At 37.1% G+C, this 16,268-nt stretch overlaps 1 pseudogene; it reads left to right on the top strand.

Annotated features, from left to right (window-relative positions):
• The first annotated feature begins 15,208 nt into the window (after window positions 1-15,208).
• Window positions 15,209-16,050, top strand: LOC124076336 (mitochondrial fission factor-like; annotated as a pseudogene).
• Window positions 16,051-16,268: the final 218 nt, after the last annotated feature.

Genomic DNA, 16,268 nt, shown 5'->3' with positions numbered 1-16,268 from the left:
ATTTAACCTCAGGGATTCTTAGTTTCCTTATCCATAAAATAGGTGCACTACTTATTTCTTGGAAACTTATAAAGATAAAGCTCATAAAATACTTAGTACAAAATATACTATATAGCCAATAAATTGGCCACAGTGTAGTATTTTGTAAGGTACCCTCACTTCTAGGATGATACCTCATCAGAGATCTCCAACGATAGACTTATAATAAGTAAGCAAAACTGGAGAGAAGGCAGTTTTATTTGGGGCTCCCCACCTTCTCTCCTTCTCTTTTCATATCCAGTAACCCAAAAATCACCTAGGGAACCAATCTGATTAATTAATTTACATGCCAGTGGTAGTATCTGGTTGTTTGTTTTTTGTTGTTTTTTTTTTTTTTTTCACATAAGTCCCAATGGGAGGTAGAATAGGAAATGACTGGTGGTAAGAATTCAGGGATCAGTGCAGTTGGGACAATGGTGGTGATCTTTTGAGTGTGAGCTCCTTCTCCCTAACCCTTTATATCACATCCTTAAGGTGATATGTGGTTCCAGAGTAAATTTTGGATTCAAAAGACTCTAGGCTTTTACTCCATTGAGTATTCTGTGCATTTCAGTTACAGGGTTTGTTGCAGAAGCCTCCCATTAAACACCTACAGATGTGGCCCATAGCTGCCCATCCACCATTGTTTTTGAGCCCCTTTTCCCCAGAAGCCAGAGAATTCTGGTTTCCAAGACAGTTCCCCTTGCAAATAATTGCTAAGTTCTTTGAAGTCCAACTTCTACCCTATTAAGTACCTTCCAAATATTCTGAAATGGGCAACACACTATTTCCCCTCCAGATTGTGTTTGCAAGTCTAAAAGTTCCTGAGAAGAGGAGTTATTGCATACTTTATGTCCACTGACAACTTCCAGTAATATAAAGAAAAAAAACTTTTAAAATGTGTGATTGTAAATCCTGGGCATTTTTGTAACTTGTGGTGTATTTAAAAATCATTCATCTCACATAGCAGTAGAGCAAGAAGTTTCTTGATATTGTACACTTCCCCAAAAGACATTGAAACCACCAAATCTTGTCTCAGTCTGAAAATTAAGTGATTGAACTGTGGGAAGTGTGACTCTGGAATAGAAGAATAGGACCATACTGTGTCTGGGGACCTGGAGGGGGATTCAGAAAAGCTGAGTTCTTCATTTTCTCTGCCTACATCTTGTATCCTAGGAGAAGGAAGCTTCTAGAAGCCTCCTCACAATATATAACACTGTCTGCTCACTACAGACACCTGAGTAAAGGAAGGAAAGAACTTGGTAATTGCTTTGGATTATCTTGCACTATCAAAGTTCTCTACCAATAATGCTCAAAACATGTCATCCTCACAAATACAAATGTTGTGGCCAATGTTTCTGACATTTCAGGAGACCAGGAAATGCCAGTATAGTTCTGTCTGGGGTGAAGCTTCCTCTGAGGAAATTTTCCGGAAGTAACAAGTGTTTTCTTTTCCACTGCTTGAAGGTCAACCCAAATCACTTCTTCCTCAAATAGATCTTAGTTTCATGGGCTCATAAAATGGTCAAGTTAGAATGTGTCTTGGTTTATGAATCCAGTTAAGGGTGTGAGGGTGACTCAGGCTTTCCCAAGTTCCCCCTGCTTATTCAGTACCAGGAATATTTAAATCAGAGCTGCACTTAAAATAGCAACTCTTTTTGAAAGGGCTCAGCACTGACTCCTGAGACTTTCTTCTAGCCATCCTCTTACTTTTCTGTTCTAGTTATTCACTGATTAGAAAGTCCGTGACAACATATGCCCATGTCTGACTTTTTTTTCATTTTCACTGAAGAACATTATTACACTGGGTAAAAGTCTAGAATTCATGAGGATTGGTGAAGATACCTTAAATCCCTTTGTTTGCTAAGGGAATGTTATAGCAGAATTTTATCCCCTGCATTGGGTGGGATACTTAGAAATCAGCTTGCATGAATATTTTTACAAGCTTGATATATATATATATATATATATATATATATATATATATGAAGTACAAAATTCTGCATTAAAGCTTTTCAGAATACAAGAATGTCATATTATTTTCTTTTCATTCTATGTGATATCAGTTATGATCATTCTGACTATGACATTATGCCATTGACTCTCAAACTTCTCCCTTGAGGTTCAAATTCCTGCAATGACTCTCCACCATAGTAGTCCACAGAAACTATAAACTCATTGGTACTAAAAGCCAATCCTAACCTACTCTGCCTTTTGTCTCCATCTCCGCTAATGATATGACATCTGCCAATTTTCTCAAGTTGGAAAGCCAAGAGGCATTTATCCTCAAGTCTCCCTCTCATTCATTCTCAGCATGAAATTGGTCACTACAATGATGTTTCTCTGGCAAAAATGTCACATGGATTAGTCCTCATCCTCCCTGTCTGAGTTCAGGGATTCACATCCTTTCTTGGATGATGTCAGCAGTCTCCTGCAGATCCTTCTTGCCACCTGCCTCCCTTAGGGAGTCCAAGAACCCACATCTGATCATGTCATTTTCATACTCTGAAACCTCAGACTGTTGGAAAATTATAATCCAGACTGCCTGGCTTGGCACTCATAGTTCTTAGCCTGGCCCTAACTATGCTACAGCCTAATTTCCTGCCATGTCATTCTCCAATCTGTAGACCCCAGCCATAGTCAGCTTTTCACCAGTCCAAAATAGGACTGACCTTTTTCCCACACTTACCTGGCCTAACTCATTTTCTGTCTCCCCCTCTCTCTCTCTCTCCTTCCCATCTCTGCCTAGCCAAATGTTACTCATTCTTCATTAGCCATTTCAAATGTATTCTCCTGGGAGAAATCTTCCTTGATCTGTTCCCCAGCCCTGTCCCAAGTTGAAGACTCCACCCTCCACAACACCTCAGTATTTTATTCAGGCTTCCAAAACAATAAAACTCCCACCCACCATATGTGAGCACTTTCCAGGAAATTTTCTGACATTTTAAAAAAATATTTTTTTTTAATTTTTAATTGGCACATAGTAATCATACATATTTATGGAGCACTGTGTGACATTTCAACACATGTATAAAATGTATAATTATCAGATCAGGGTAATTAGTATATCCTCAGACATTTATCACTTATTTGTGTTAGAAACATCTTCCCTGTCTTATGATTGATTTTAGCCCTGGAACTCAGTAACACTGATAAATGGATTAGTGAATGGGTAGCTGGCTGGTTTGGCTGGCTGGTTGGCTGGCTGGCTGGATAGATGGAGGGATAAAGTTTAAACTTATAGGAATGGGCCAACATTGGAGAGAAAGTACAATAAGAAAATGGAAAAGAAATTTGAAATCATTCCTCTTCATTCATATACTTCTAATTTATTTATTAGTTCACTTTCCTTCAAATACAATTATAATGGAAATTATCTTCTTAATATTCTCATGCCTCTGTTTTTAAGAAGTTGAGAAACTAAATCTGCCTTCCAAATCTGCTTACTGAACTTAGAGAAAACATTTTCCTACAGTTTATTTGTGGAAATTTTATTGCCCCTTAAAATTTTTTATAACAAACAAAAGTACTATGAGCAACTTCCTCTTTTAGCCAAGATGGAGTAACAGAAAAAAGATTTATCCTTCCATCTTAAAGTACAAAAGAACTGGACAAACTATACAAAATAATGGTTTTTAAGACAATGGATAGCAGGCAAATAGATAGTGATTCCTTCAAGGCAGGAAACAAAGGCAAGGCCTAATTGCCTAGTTTATTGCTTAGAGAGGGTGTCCAAGTCACAGTGAAGGGATGGGGAGCTCAAGGGACCCAGAAGACTCCCTGCATTGAAGAACTGGAGTTAATAATCTGGAGAGATGGACATAGTAGCACATGCCTGTAATTTCAGTGACTTGGGAGGCTGAGGCAGGAGGACTACAAGTTCAAGGCCAGCCTCAGCAACTTGGCATGACCCTATCTCTAAATAAATACAAAGGGCTGGAGGTGTGACTCAGTGGTTAAGTACCCCTGGGTCCAATTCCTGATACAAAAAAAAAATCTGGGGAGACTAAAGCAGCAACAGTTCACAGACTACAAAAAAAAAAAAAATTCAGAATCACTGTGGAGTATTGAGTAGAGTACTGATCGACATGTGCATGTGAGGAAATTATGCAAGGCCAGGGAAAAACCACCAAAAAATGTTTATAGACAATGAAATTTAGAACTCTGGAAGCCAAGAATAATAAATAGTGTCTGTTTCTACCAGCCTGGGGATGAACAGGAAGGAGAGTGGGAAGGCAGGAGGACTTATAAAAGGATAGGAAGAACCTTTTGGAGATGATGGATCTGTTCATTATCTTGATTGTGGAGATGGGTTCATGGCTATATACATATGTGAAAACTTATCAAATTGTACATTGTAAAATATGTACAACACATTTTGTCAATTACACCTCAGTAAAGCTAGTAAAATACAATGATTGTATGGTAGTAGTACAGAGTTTCTTTTGGGGGAGGTACCAGGGATTGACCTCTGAGCCACAACCTCAGCCCTTTCTGTGTTTTATTAAGAGATAGGTTCTTGGGCTGGGGCTGTAGCTCAGTGGTAGGGCACTTTCCTAGCATGTGTGAGGCACTGGGTTCAATTCTCAGTACTATGAATAAATAAATAAATAAATAAATAAATAAATAAATAAATGTCTATCAACAACTAAAAAAATCTTTTTAAAAAGAGAATCTTGCTGAGTTGCTTAGAGCCTCACTAAGTTGCTGAAGCTGCCTTTGAACTTGCAATCCTCCTGTCTCAACCTTCCCAACTACTGGAATTACAGTCATGAGCCACCATGCCCAGCTAGAGTTTTCTATAGATCATTCTTTACCGTTTTGCTTTGAATTGATAGTTTATGATAAATAGTTCACATAGATGGACACCCATTCATAGACTATAAAGGGTTTGACTCAAATGTAAATAACTATAATTTTAAAAACAAAAGAGCTAACAATACAGAATTACATAGCAAAATAAAACATGGGCAGTGTCTTAGTCCATTTGAACTGCTATACCAAAATATTATAAACTGTCTGGCTTATAAACAGCAAAAATATATTTCTCACAGTTTTCCAGGCTGGGAAGTCCAAGATCAAGGCACCAGCAAATTCACTGTTTGCTAAGGATGCTGTTCCTCATAGAAGGTACCTGCTTGCTGTATCCTCCCATGGTAAAAGTGGCTAGTTAGTTTTCTGGGGTCTCTTATGTAAGGGTTCTAATCTCCATAATGATCTAATCACCTCCCAAAGAACCCACCTCCTAATACCATCACCTTGGGAATTAGGATTTCAATATATGAATTTGGGGGAGATGTAAGCCATCAGTGCACTGCAGGCAATGACAGAATAATCTAGAAGGGGATGGAAGGTAGACTATTTGTATCCCAGAGAGAAACTTGTGGTTCTTCACAAGCTCCTTTCAGCCTGTGGGAATGAGAGAGGCCTAAAATCTGACCTAAGCTGTGTCATCTCTGAAAAGAAAATCTCAGTATTTTATACCAATTTTCTCTTTTATGTGAAATGGATAGCTCAATTTTATAGACAAGCAGATTGAGAAGCTTGGCTAATTCCCCAAATCACAAGTAAGGTTGAGAAAAGGGAGAAATTAAGACTACATGAATATCCAGTTTGATTATGTAGGTGATATACTTGAACTCATCTGAAGCTGCCTTGCCTTAGAATGATCAGGTGGTACTCACTGGAGTGGAGGAAGGTCAATGAGCACATCTAAGGTACAAAAGCTGAATCAGAATTAGCAGTAAGTATATTGACACACATTTTTCGGCTGAATGGGTCATGAGGCAGCACTGGAAACAAGCAGAACACAGCTGAAATGGTGGCAATTTTCCTAATGGCATCAACATATTCTACAGTCATTTCAGGCTGAAAGAGGGGGGGTCAGAGGAGTATGTGTGGTTGGGCAATGCTATGCCTGCCTTTTTTCTTTCATTTTCTTGTACAGCATTTTCTCATTTTACAATATTGGGGTTCAATTCCTTTGTATTTTTCAAAGGAAATTTGCATTTTCCAGATATAAAAAGTTTTGATTCTGATTTTCCCTGTTCCTTTATCCAATACCCACTAACTATTTGGGGGTTTTTTTGTTGTTTTTTTGTGGGCTCCTCTTAAAAGCTTAACCACAGGTATAGATACCAGATGAAGAATGGTATTTGCCTATGAGAAACAGTGTGACAAGAAACAAAGAATAGCTTTTAAGAATTCTCTAGGAGACTTCAACATGAAATGTTTCATTTGCTTTCTTCTCTTGAATAATAATCAGAATGATAATCAGAAATAATTCTCTATTGGGGTAGATCATGAAGAAAAAGGTTGAATGAAAATGGGAATGGTCAATTTAAATCAACATTTACTGAAACTGGATACATACAAGGCTGTGCTTGGCACCATCAGAGATATAGAGATGGGTAATACCCAGGCTTTGCTTTGGAGAAGTCAGTAGTCTGTTAGAGAAAAAATGACCAGTAAATAAATGGCTAGAATACAAAACAGGATAAAGACCTAAGATTGGATCAGCAGATTTAAGCTGGAGAAGAATTCTGGGTTCTCCCAACTCTTACAGGCTACAGTCAAATTACTTTATAATGAACATGAGGACCACCATTACAGAAAGCCCAAATCAGAAAACAACTTCAAGAGGTGTAATGTGGAAAAACAAAGGGCAGGCGGAGTGGCTGGGATCCTGTTCATAGGAGGTTGTGGTGGATTATTTAAAATGTCCTTCCATACCTGGCATGGTGGTGTGTGCCTGTAATCCCAATGACTTGGGAGGTTGAGGCAAGAGGATCATAATTTCAAGGTCAACCTCAACAACTTAGTGAGACCCTATCTCAAAACAAGAAAGAAAGAAAGGGGTGGGAATGTGGCTCACTGATTAAGGACCCTTGTGTTAAATCCCCAGTACCCTCCCACCAAAAATGTTCTTCCATGAATTATGCCTTTCTGTGTCCATGCCCCATCATAATGGGGTTTTGCTTCTTCTCCTGTGAAGAGGTAATATTTCTTTCTTCTCTTGAATATGGGTTAATCTTATGACTTCTTTGATCAATGGAATCATCAAATTTATATACCAGGAGCAGGGCTTGTTCAATATAATGTGTGCTTTCTGAATCCAGAAAAAAAAAAAAATGTGCTCAACGGGTGGGGATGTAGTTCAGTGGTCTAGCACTTGCCTAACATGTGCAAGGTCCTGGGTTCCTCAGCTCCACAAAAGAAAGTGCTCAGTTCTTTGATCCCTTTAAGATATCACTTCCTCTGCTACCACTTCACTGTCAAACATTTGCTGTCTCTTTCATCTAGGTGGGGCCTTGTGATTAGTCTCATTTCTGGAAGTGTACATAATTGATGTTTCACTTTTGGGTTGAGCAATTAAGAAGTAGTGGGATTTCTCTGTATTCTCTTCACCCACCCCCTGCCTGTGATTGGACACGGTGACTATGAAGGCATGTGAAGATAGTAGAACCCCCAATGAAATGAGTTTGACCCATGAATTATTGGCTGAAGCAGAGTTTCCCTAGCAAATGATATTATACTTTGCTACAAGGGAGACATAACAATTTATTGTATCAAGACACTGAGGCACGGAGCTTGGATGAAATAGCATCTCATACAGCCAGTTATGTGCTCCTAAATGTTGGGCATCACATGAAACAAAACACAAAACCCCAATTTACAGTGTGTTTGATGATTTCTGTGGTATTTCAAACTACCAAAGTGATGTCTCTGAACTTGAAGTTGGGAAAAAATGCTAACTAACCATTGACTTGTGAGCCTGCACAAATTAGCTCCACCACACCAATGTGTAAAACTTGCTGTGACTAATTTACTTTGCCTTCTTCATCACTGGTTAGGTTTGGTGAGAATCCAGCTAATCTGTCATATGGAACCCAAGACTGAATAAAGCCTGGATCACCCCCACCATCCTGCTGACTACATTGGACTATGACTTAAGTGTTTAGTTTCTGAGATTTGGGGATTGTTTGTTAAAGGAAATTCAATACTTCCTTAGCACCTGGCACTGTTTCTTGCATTAATAAATATCTGTAAATTTGAATTCTCAAAGATGATTCTTAATAAAATTTGGGTAGCATTCAAGACTCATTTCCATTTTGTATTTACTCTTAAGATTGTAAACTAAAAATCTGCAAAATCCAAATAGTAATAATATCCTCCTCTGAAATGTAAATATATATACAGTCATCAATCAGTATTTGGGCTGTGGGAGTGAATTATTTTCAGGACCCCTGTGAATACCAAAATCATTGGATGCTCAAGTTCCTTATATAAAATGGTATATAGAAGTGAATTTGCATAGGACCTATGCACATCATCCAGTATACTTTAAATTATCTCCAGGTTATAATACCTAATAAAATATAAGTGCTGTATAAATAATTGTTACACTATTGTTTATGGAACGATGAGACTGTACATGTTCAGTACAGATGCAATATTTTTGCATGTTTTCAATATGTGGTTGGTTGAATCCACAGATGCAGAACCTACGGATTTGGAGAGCCAAAGGCATACACATTTTTTCTTTTCTTCACACTTATTGTAAGGCAACAAATAATTCAAAATGAGATATATGGCCATATTAATTTGATACATACATGCTGTTGTTTGTATCTTTTAAAGTTGGTTTGCCAAAAGCAGACATGCATCTTGGCTGACTATCTGCAAATCAGTGTCCTGCCCCATAAAATGAGGGTGATGATCTGTAAATTGCTGTCATCCCTGAACCAATAAGAGTTCAAGAAGGAAAAAAAATTAAATAACTAGGTACTATTCTCTAGACTTAATTTTCTATTTTGTTTCCTCCTAGCTATGAAGTTGTTTTGAAAATGGGAACTCAAAATAAATAGAGAAACTAACAAAACTGGATCCTTGGAATACTGAAAAGGATCCCAAAGACGTTAAACATATCCTAACAAGCACAATGCAGAACAGAGGGCAAATTGATTGTGAAATTCCTGGAGAGGGAATTTTTTTAAACCATAAATCTTCCTGCAAATAGCATCAGGATTTGGATTTTTAAAAAATACTCACTTTTGCCTTTTCATTCAAGTCTATTTCTTAATGTGTTATACAATTTTGGAAATGCATACCATCAACTGAAATATGTATGTTACAGGTTAAATTTTTTTCTTTAGTTCTATGTTTAGTCTTGTAAGTAATTAAAATGTGAATACTGATGCATCAGTATGTGTGGATTCAGTCATTAAAGAGGAGGGCACTTCTACAAGAGATCAAGCACAAACCTGAATGGTAACTTTGACAAGAGGCCATGTATGCTACATAACAGATGTAAGAAGTTACAAGAAATACTCCTACAAAACAGCCAAAAAATGTAGCTTGTACAGTTTGTTCAAAACTGTCCCCTTAAAATTTGAGTCTGGGATTGTTCTCTTTAAAATGTTTGAACAACATGGCCATGAGAGTTTGTTTTGTTTTGTTTTTTACATTTATGAATCAGACTTCTAAGACATATAATAATAGTTGTTCAATAAAAAAATGTTATTAACTTAGTTACAGCCATTCAGTAGGAAAGAACAACATGGGAATGGACTTTGCTTATTCTTTAATATGAGAGCAGAAAATATACCAAACTCCTTGCATCTGAGCTAAGAGTTCAAATGAGAAAAACCCAATTTGCCAAAAGAACTAAATACCTCAAAAAATCATAATATTGTTGATTATTTAACTTTGATTCAACTGTTAAACATGCAAGACACATAAACTTGCTAAAGTGAACTTCAGGGCAAGGAATAAAGTTTGGGTCATATGAGTTCAGCCTTCATTGACTCATGGGCAAAATTATTTTGGTGGCAGCTTTCATAATGGCTATGAGACTGGCATGGTGGCACATGCCTATAATCCCAGTTATTTAGGAGGTTGAGGCAGGAGAATCCCAAGTTCAAGGCCAACCTCAGCAACTTAGTGAGACCCTGTCTCAAAATAAAAATAAAAATCATGGGGATGTAGCTCAGCAGTAATCACCCCTGGGTTCAATCCCTAATGTGGAAACAAAACAACAAAATGAATAAACAAACAAACAAAACATGATGGTTATGGCTCATTAAACTCTGCTGGGGCAAAAATTTCTGGATTAATCATTTTTGTATCAAAGGGGCAAGAAAGTTTTTATTTAAATAGCAATTTTAAGTTAGCAATTTAAAATTTTTTAAATGGAGAATATTCAGCTTAATCCTTTAGATCCCACTTATTATATGCTTTATTTTCTGAGGGAATATGGATTATTTAGCTATTAATACCTTGATAACATTCTTCCCTTTGTTTCTAATTTTGGATCTTTTTGAAGTCACTTATATTTTTCCATTTGGGTTTTAAAAGTGTTTTCTGTACCCATCAGGATTGTCCTTGAAGCACTACCTACAAATCCACATGAAGATCTTGAACATCTTATAAAATTAGTTGAATTTCTTAACTAAACAAATGGCTACTAAAAAGAGTCCTACTGTGCATCATTTCATAAAGCCAAAATACATTCCTTGAAGAAAAACCATTTGGCAGTATGTGAATTCAAAGGACAAACTCTTCAAAATTGCAAGCTTCTATATTAGTTACATGGATCAATGACTGCACAGGACTAAAAAGTGTGACATCACTAGCAATATCAATGGCTGTAAGAACAACAAATGACTTTTAAAATAAGACTCATTTGAACATCAACATCGTCATATTCCACCAACACTAAAATCATACATTTGGAAAATAGTTTTAAAATGTACTGTTAGATGATCTTTTGACCAAACATAAGATTAGACACACCCCAATAAAAGGGTATTAAAGCTTATGGACAAACTAATAGGAAGATAAGCTTTCCAGGACATTGCAAAATGGGCAGAGAATGTCCAAGGACACCTGTGCACTTGCTCTGTTTTATCCTTTCCATACACATGAGACTTGATGATGTTGAGCTCAGCTCATCACTTGTCTATAAAGCTTGTCTGTAATGTTCCAGGATGTCATTAAATATTTCCTTCTAAGGTTATACATTATTTGTGTAAATGTCTCCCCAGTGGTACTGTGGCATACTTAAAAAAATGAATTTCTCATTCAGCACAGTGACATACACCTGGAATCCCAGTGACCTGGGAGGCTAAGGCAGAAGAATTGCAAGTTCAAGGCCAGCCTAGTCAACTTAGTGAGATCCTGTCTCAAAATTTAAAAAAAATAAAATAAAATAAAACATAAAAAGGACTGGGGACTGGGGTTGTGGCTCAGTGGTAGAGTGCTTGCCTAGCATGCATAAGACACTGGGTTGGATCCCCAGCACCACATTAGGAAAAAAAAAACATAAAAAGGACTGGGGTATAGCTCAGTGGTAAAGCACTCCTGGGTTCAATCCTCTGTATTGACAAATATATATATACCTTTCAGATAAAAAAGAAAATAAAAACACCTTTACATTTCATGACATTGAGAGCTTCCAAGAGATGCTGGGGCAATCAGTGGAAAAGTAGTCTCCTTTCTCCAAGAAGATTTTATGTTCTTGCTTAAAAACTAGGTGTTCAATCTAATATGTGTGCGCACGCACACACACATGCAGGTACATACGCTCACCCTCATATGTTTTCTTCCTACAGTTTACTGAAATTGGTAACTGTCAGAACATTATATCTTATGAAAGAAGTTTAATATTTGAACATATGGTTAAAATGAGGTGCAGGACAGTAGAAGGTATAGAAGGAAATAAATGTATCAAAAGCACATACTTATTATAATGAATTTAAGTTAAAGGGAAGGCTCTGTTCTGGATAGTGAAGAACAACTGAACATACACCTTTACATTCCCAAGGATTCACAACAATAAAGGGAAGAGAGAGAGGACAACAATAATAAAATTATGGAAGCCAGAAAACAGATGGATAAATGGTAACTGATTTAAGGGACTCAACTCTACTGAGCCTAAAGCTCGCACCAGAAAAGCTAAGAAACAACCCAATTTTCACCTCAGAAAGTCCTTAGAGGCTGGGCGTGGTGGTGCATGCCTGTAATCCTAGTGACTTTGAAGGCTGAGGCAGGAGGATTTCAAGTTTGAGCCCAGTCTCAGCAACTTAGCAAGGCCCTAAGCAACATAGTGAGACACTGTCTTAAGATTAAAAAAAAAAAAAAGCTGCAGCCAAATAAAACTGTTTCCTGCTTGAAAAAAAAAAAACGTAAAAGGCTGAGGATGTAGCTCAGTTGTTAAGTGCCCATGAGTTCACTCCCAGGTACCCTCCCACCCCCAAAAAATAAAAAGATAAATTAAATTCTTTAGGTGGCAGCTAAAAAATGATAGTTTACATATGGTTAAAAAGAAGAGGTTTCATTGAAAATCTTTTTAAAAAGAAGTTGGGTATTTTTTTAATATTTATTTTTTAGTTGTAGGTGTACACAATACCTTTATTTTATTTTTATGTGATGCTGAGGATCGAACCCAGTGCCTCACATATGCTAAGCAAGTGCTCTACCACTGAGCCACAATCCCAGCCCCAAGAAGTTGGGTTTTGAAATAACTCCTCTACTCCAATCAAGTGGCTGATCCTGCCTAGTAAAAATACTGAAGGTTTAATCATTGTGGGGAACAAAAAGGATATGTTTTTTAACTGGGTGGAAACAAGTGTAGCTGATGGCAGAATTACATAATGAAGATAAAGAGAATAGGGGAAATTTGACACATTAATTGTTGACACAATCAGCTTTCATTCTCTACTCAGATTCCCAAATGCACAGAAGAGAATGTGAAGTTCTGCTCTTGAGAATCTGATCGATTCAAGGGGAAAAAGGAGATTGGATATTTGCTAATTAAATTGATCAAGCCAATTACATTATAGTGCTTCCCATAGATGAAAAACCCTACTCGTGTAAACAAAGCTGTATAATGTATTCAGATGGTCAAGGATCATCAAATAGGAGTAAAATAAAATTAAATGAACAAAACAATCAAAATTTTCTTTAAAAAAGCCAGAAATAGACTTTCCAGAGAAAACTTTTTAAAAAGGAGTTTTATACCCTCAGAGAAATACGATATTACATACATGAATCAGGAACAAGATGGTTGCCGAGCTCGGTGGTACACACCTGTAATCCCAGTGGCTTGGGAGGCTGAGGCAGGAGGATCATGAGTTCAAAGCCAGCCTCAGCAATGGTGAGGCAATAAGCAACTCAGTGAGACCCTGTCTCTAAATAAAATACAAAATGAGGCTGGGGATGTGGCTCAGTGGTAGAGTGCCCCTGAGTTCAATCCCTGGTACCCACCCCCCAAAAAAAAGAACAAGATGGTATGGTAAAAGAACATTGGAATACACAGAGTTGAAAAGCCAATGGAAATAAAATTAAAATTCAATAGGAGCTGAGAAAATATCTCATAAAATGGAAAAGGAGACAAAAAGAAGAGTCAATTCAGAGATCCAAACCTGAATAACCTTTGTTAATTTTGTAGAAAGAAACTGAAGTATGTTAAATCATATGCTGAGATATTCCAGTGAGGTCTTAAGTTATACAAATTGTTCCTTTTTAAAAAGTCTTGGTTGTTTTCTTATTTGCAGTTTGGTTTTCTTAAAGTCGTGGGGAAATACAGATAATTAAAGAAGTAAATAGGTCATTAAGATTTATGGGAAAGAGCAACTGCTGTCCTGCTCTCCCATTCCTATGTTCTCCAAACACAAAGTGGGGAAAAAGAGAAGGAAAGCCATCATCAACAAAATAATTCCAGACCCTTCCCAAAATTGAAATCTTGAAATCTCTAGCTTCAAAGCTCTCATCACAAAAGAAGGAAACAGATTCACAACAAGGCAGAGTGTTAAATCACTTGGAACAAAGAAAAAGATCTTTTCAGAGAGAAAGAGTTGGAAAAAATAACATCAAGAATTAACAGATTTGGGGGCTGGGATTGTGGCTCAGCAGTAGAGCGCTCGCCTAGCACAAGCGGGACCTGGGTTCGATTCTCAGCACCACATAAAAATAAAGGCATTGTGTTGTGTCCATCTACACCTAAAAATAAATGAATAAGTATTTTAAAAAAGAATTAACAGATTTTATATAAAGGATTGTGGATTATTGTGATATTTTATTTTACCCAGTAACATTTTTCAAAACAATGGAACAATGTCATCAAAAGAAAAAGTCATTTCCAACATAGAATTCTACAGCCAGTGAAACTATGAGTTAAGTATGATGGCAAAATAAAGATACATATAATCTAAAATTTTACCTCCTATGTGCTCTTGGGAAATGTTTAAATGATGTGGTCACCAAAAAAAGATAGTGAACTAAGAAAAAAGAAAACCTAAGGAAATAGGAAAATCAAGTCAAGAAGAAGGCAAAACAAAATAAAATAAAATCTAAGATGGTGATGGGGGAGTTTCTAAGATGATGGTGTTCAGCAAGGTCTATGGAGCAAGCTGTCCATATTTAAGCAGATCAGAAATGATGGGAGAGATTTCTCTGAAAAAAAAAAAGAAAGAATACCAAATTAGATGCTAGAGATGGAAAAGAATCTTGGGGGTGAAATATTTCTAGGTACATAGAAAACTAAGCAAAATTTAAAAGAAGAAGAAAATTATTCCAGGGGAAACAAAAACTTATACAGTCCAGAAAAAGCAGTCATAAAGAGTGAAGTGGGAGAGAGGGATAGTCCCCAAAAGTTCATGGATTCTATGTAATCTCAATCAAAACTCCACTAGATTGTTTTAAAGAAATAAAAAAGCTGGTTCTAAAATTTATATGAAAATGCAAAGTATCTAAAGGAACTAAATGTAACTCTTCTTGTGTCAGATTTAAGAAAATCAATTCACCTAATATTTCATGATCACCGATCACCTTAAACATCAATGCAGACTCAATGAATTCCCGACATTTCAGCAGTTTATCCAATATGTGTGCAATACATGTGTTCTCATTTTCACTTAGGTTTTGCAGCAAGCTCCTAGTCTACTACAGGCTAACCCAGGAGGCACTTTGCCCCAGCACCCAACTGTGCTCAGCCAGTAACCTCTGAGAACATGCAGCCCCATCCTAGGGACCCTAGGGGCACAAAGTTTCTCCAAATTTAACTCCTGTACCCTGGAGCAAATTAAAGAATTTAATAGGAAGTACAGGAGCAGATAGTGTCAAATAGCAAGCAGTCCTGGAACACATTTGGTGAGCAGGGCAGCATTTCCTTGTTTTCACTGCTGCCAAGATGGCTGAAATTAGTCAAATTCAGTTCAAAATGGAAAACACCAAGGTTATTAGTCAGCAAATGAGGGTCTTAGAAAAAATTAATGGTAATACCATCAAATGCTGACCTGTAACAAGAATTCCAAGGAGTTCCAAATGCTAGTGTTCCAGAGAACGTTGTCATGGCAGGAAACCATGAGGACATTCCGTTTTCAAGACCAGCAGATCCTGACCTTGTTCAGTCCACTACCTTTAAACCTCTGGCACTACAACTACACCTCATGTTCTCATGTTAAGTGAAAGATCACTAGATTTCTGGATTCAGAAAGACCTCTAACTCCTCAAAATGAAGAAATCCATGCAGTGAACTAAAAAGAGAGTCCTCTATGAGTGAATATGCTGTTCATGGAAATGAATAGTTAGAAATCATTCCAATGTGACACCATCAACACAACAGACTCCCATCTGTCCTGTTCAGATGTTACCTGAAGATAGAGCTAATCTTGGTTCTGCTCATGGCATTTGTCACTTATTCAGTCTTCTAGTCATAGGACTTAAAACCATATCTTCGATGTGCTAGATCAAAATCACAGACCCATGTTGGGTAGCGGATCTTCTGCTACCTCTTCCAATTCTGACAACATCAGGAATGACATTTCAAATATAGATACAGCAATTGAAGGAACTTCGGATGAAGTGACTACTGTAGATGCAGCTTCATTAAGACGACAGATAATCAAACTAAATAGACGCCTGCATCTTCTAGAAGAGGAGAACAAAGAACGTGCCAAAAGAGAAATGGTCATGTATTCAATTACCATCGCATTCTGGCTGTTTAATAGCTGGCTTTGGTTTCGTCATTAGAGATAACATCAGCTCTCAAAAATAATGTCTTGACAGCTAGAAATACAATTTGCAACCTTTTTTTGTTTCTATCTTTGCTTTGTATGCCATTTTATAGTCTATGCCCTAATAATGCTTTTCTTCCAGAAACTAGTGGGGAAGGACCAGTTACCATATATTCTTGTTACTCAGCCATATTCATTTTAACCCTTTCTATGTAATATATACTTAAAATTTTC

This window comes from Marmota monax, unplaced genomic scaffold (assembly GCF_021218885.2).
Source record: "Marmota monax isolate L192 unplaced genomic scaffold, Marmota_monax_Labrador192_F-V1.1 WCK01_AAM20220418_F8-fsc00225, whole genome shotgun sequence".
In the NCBI taxonomy this organism is placed as follows: domain Eukaryota; kingdom Metazoa; phylum Chordata; class Mammalia; order Rodentia; family Sciuridae; genus Marmota; species Marmota monax.
This window is presented reverse-complemented; position numbering and strand designations above follow the sequence as displayed.